At 41.4% G+C, this 3,964-nt stretch overlaps 1 pseudogene; it reads left to right on the plus strand.

Moving 5' to 3' along the window:
• The first annotated feature begins 1,497 nt into the window (after positions 1 to 1,497).
• On the plus strand, positions 1,498 to 2,190 carry LOC102826860 (annotated as a pseudogene).
• Positions 2,191 to 3,964: the final 1,774 nt, after the last annotated feature.

Below are 3,964 nucleotides of genomic sequence, written 5' to 3' on the forward strand. Positions count from 1 at the left end.
GACCATGCAACCTTTAGTCTTAGGCTTTAGGAAAATATCACATTTATCTGTGGATTATTAAGAGCTCTGTGTATTAATTAATACATGTAACAATATTAAGATAAAAAACAATTTGCCATTAACTGCCAGTGGCCTCATTTGTTACACTCGGGCCTATAGGGCCTCGAACCTCTGACCAGTCTTACACGGTCCGCAACAGCCAAGGAAGTGATGTTATATCCTGTGTCCCCTGTCCTAGGCTTGGACTCTCATAAGACCTCATCCAACTCCCCTCTATGCTGCTGAATGCTCAGCGCTCCCCATGCCATCTACCTAAGTGTATACAGTGACAACATCACACACCACTTTAGTGATTTGGGAAAGCCTGAGTTTAGAAGCTTTGAGCAGACAGAGCTGGCCAGACACAAATTTATCCTCTATCCACTCTGGGGCGTTGAATATATCATTTTGTTTCTGATTCTCCACAGTCTCCCCACCTTTACAAAGCATCATGTTGGTATCTTTGTCTGCAGATCAATGTGAGAGAGCAAACATAAACATATCCATCGGTATCACACATAGCTAATACATATATTGAGAAATGAAAGGATTTCAGGCAAGAACCAGAATCAACATGTTGTGTTAAGGGCAATCATTTTGGTTCAAACTCATAGGGACCCTATGCATGACAGAACCAGACACTGTGATTCGTCCTGGCCTCACCCCTGAACACTGTGGCCCTGAGATGAAAAATGCATCCTGTTGGGGGTCTTCCTATTTCACAATGAACTTCCATTTTCTAAGCATGCTGTCCCTCTCCCGGTATGGGTCCCTACTGGGAATATCTCTAAAGTACCTTTGTGTCAATATGTCTCACAGTCCTTGTTTCTAAGAAGCATTCTGCCTTGAACTCTTCCAAGACAGACTTGTTGGTTCTCTGGCAGTCAATGGCACTTTCAATATTCCCCACCAACATTATAATTCAAAAGAAAAGATCCTCCTATAGTCTTCATTGCTCTTTTGCCCTCTTTACATGCATACCAGGCAATTTAAAATGCCATGCATTATTCCTCAAAGAGGTGTCTTTGCTCTTAAACACTTTCAAGAAGTCTTTTGCAAAAGACTGTGCAATGAAAGACTCTCCTTATGTCTACCTTATTCACTGCTAAGTTTCAAATGCATATGAAGGAATTGATAATATCATGACTTAGTCATCAAACTGATCTTTTTTTTTTTTTTTTCGTCCTTGAACACTAACAAAGGTCTTCTGAAGCACAGTGACAAAATAAAATATCTCATTTGATTTCCATGAACATTGATCATGGATTCCAGCCAAGGGAGAACTTTGATCAATTTAATCTTTTCTTCCTCTATCATGATGTTAGTTATTTGATCCATTGTAAGCACTTTTGTTGCTTTTTAAATTGATTATTTCAAGTCCTCTTTGCTCAGCTTCTTAACGACTCTTTCTCCAATCCTGTCCCAGCTTTCTTCTTCCATGCAGCTTCTCTTTTCAGTATGCAGAGTGAGCAAGTACGGTCAAAGGGTACAAGCTTAATACACATTTCCTGATTTTAAACCGTTCAGTATCACCTTCTTCTATTCAAACGACTCCTTCTTGTCTTGACCTACTTAACGATTCATCACAAGCACGAGTAAGTGTTCAAAAATATCCATTCTTCAAGATGTTATCCAAGGATCCATTCATCCAAGACGCCTAAAGAAAAGAAGGCCAAGGGGAAGAAGGTGGAGCCAGCGCCTGCTGTTAACAAGAAGCCAGAGGCCAAGAAGGTAGTGAAGCCCCTGATTGAGAAATGGCCCAAAGTTTGCAACACCTAACTCAAAAGGGACCTCACTGCTTTGTCAAATGGCCCAACTACATCTGGCTGCACAGGATAGCCTGGCTATCCTCTACAAAGAGCTGAAAGTGTCCCCTGCCATTAACCAGTTCACCCAAGACTTGAAGGGCCAGACAGACACTCAGCTACTGAAACTTCCCACAAATACAGGCCCGAGATGAAGCAAGAGAAGAAGATGAAGGAGGACAAGCCACTGGCCACAGCTCAAAAGAAGGCTGCTGGCAAAGCAGATGTCCTTACCAAGTCCTGTGTTTTGTGAGCCAGGGTCAACGCTGTCTCCTCTCTGGAAGAGAAAAAGAAGGCCCAGCTGGTGGTGATCACATAGGACATGAACTGGTTGTCTTCCTGCTAGTCTTTTTATAGTAAAATGGATGTTTCCCACTACATCATTACGGTCAAGGCCTTACTTGGATGACGGGTCCACAAGAAAACTGTACCACTGTGGCCTTCACACAGGTGAAGTCAGAAGACAAAGGATCTCCGAGAAGTTGGTGGAAGCCATCTGGACCAATTACAACGACAGATGCATGAGATCTGATGTCACTGCGGAGGCAATGAACTAGGTCCCAAATCGGTGTCTAGCTTCACCAAGTTGTAAAACACAAAGGCCAAAGAACTGGCTACCAAATTATGCTACTCTTATGTGGCTGGTTTCTCTGTACATACAAATAAATTCCTTCTCCAGCTCAAAAAAGAAAATATTATGTTACCCCTATTTGTTATGATCCACATAGTTGAAAGCCATCAAATTGTCAATCGAGCACAAGTAAACAGCTTTCTGGTATTCTCTGCCTTCACATAAATTCCAAGTGCCATCAGGAATGTTATGTCTCTTTACATACTCTTTTCTGAATCCAGTACTGCTTCAATCCTTTTTCAATTATCTTCAACCAAATTTGACGTGGGTCTGATATTGATAAAGTTGGACGGTTTCTACATTCTGTTGTGTAGACGGTTTCATTGGAAGGGTCAAAATATGGATTTCTTCTGATGGGTGGCCAGGTAGCTGTCTTCCAAATTTCTTGACCCCGGTGAGGGATCTCCTCCAGGTATGCATCAATTTGTTGAAATATTTCAATGGTATTCCTTTAATTATTTGGAACCTTGATTTTGTGAATTCCTTCAGTACTGCTTGGACTCTTTCTTTCAGTATAATTGATGCTTGTTCATATGATACTTCTTGAAATTACTCGACATCGAATAATGCTTTTGGGTAGAATTCACTTCTGTATTCCCTCCATCTATAGATTTTTCTAGTTTCATTAAGTACTTTGATTACAGAATCCTTCAATGTTGTAACCTTACGCTTGAATTTTTCTTCAGTTTAGAAATGTATGACATGTTCTTCCTTTGTTTTTTATTTTTCTCCCTTAAATATTTTATTGTGAATTATGTGATAGTTTACATGGGTGAACATTAATTTTACATTCATTCTATCATATATTGTCTCATTGCTGTGGTTACAATCCCCTTCATGCATCTTCAACCAACCAAAAGGTATATACCCTGCAATCCTTCCCCCCGTACCCCCCAAGTCTTCAGCACACAGTCGCTCTCCCTCTCTGGATCTAAAGTCTCCAGCTGCTCCATCGCTCCACATCATCATTTCTGCCTCCATTTCAGGCATCACTGCTTCTCTGGATAGGGTCCCACTCTCCACTCTTCTCCCTTGATGGTCCTACAGATCTCTGCTCCTAGATTGAAAAGTTAATCACTCCCCTCCTTGCTATAAAACGTCTACCTTTACATTTCCAACCCTCACAATCAGTCTTGATAACTTCTTCACTATTGTATCACAAGAGACCCATCTGCATTTCATTGCATCAGCCTCGCCTAGACAGATTGAATACTATTCACTGGAGATTCTACCTTACTCCAGTCCCTCTGCATCTAGGTTCCCTCGTGAAAGCTTGTAAGCCAGTCACTTCTTGCCTTTGTAGCCCCGCGACCCCCATTTTGGGTAGCCAATGTCCAAGTTGCCCATCCCTGTCTACTCTGTGTGTGGAGGGGGTGGGAATGATTCTTGCTGTTAGGACTTGTTCCCTCTTTTGAGCTACTGCTTTCATAGGTGTAGGTCAAGTTCATCAAATTGTATGAGAATATTTTTTTTTTCCTCTTCTTTTTAC

The sequence above is a fragment of the Chrysochloris asiatica genome, unplaced genomic scaffold (assembly GCF_000296735.1).
Source record: "Chrysochloris asiatica unplaced genomic scaffold, ChrAsi1.0 scaffold00331, whole genome shotgun sequence".
Taxonomy (NCBI): Eukaryota; Metazoa; Chordata; class Mammalia; order Afrosoricida; family Chrysochloridae; genus Chrysochloris; species Chrysochloris asiatica.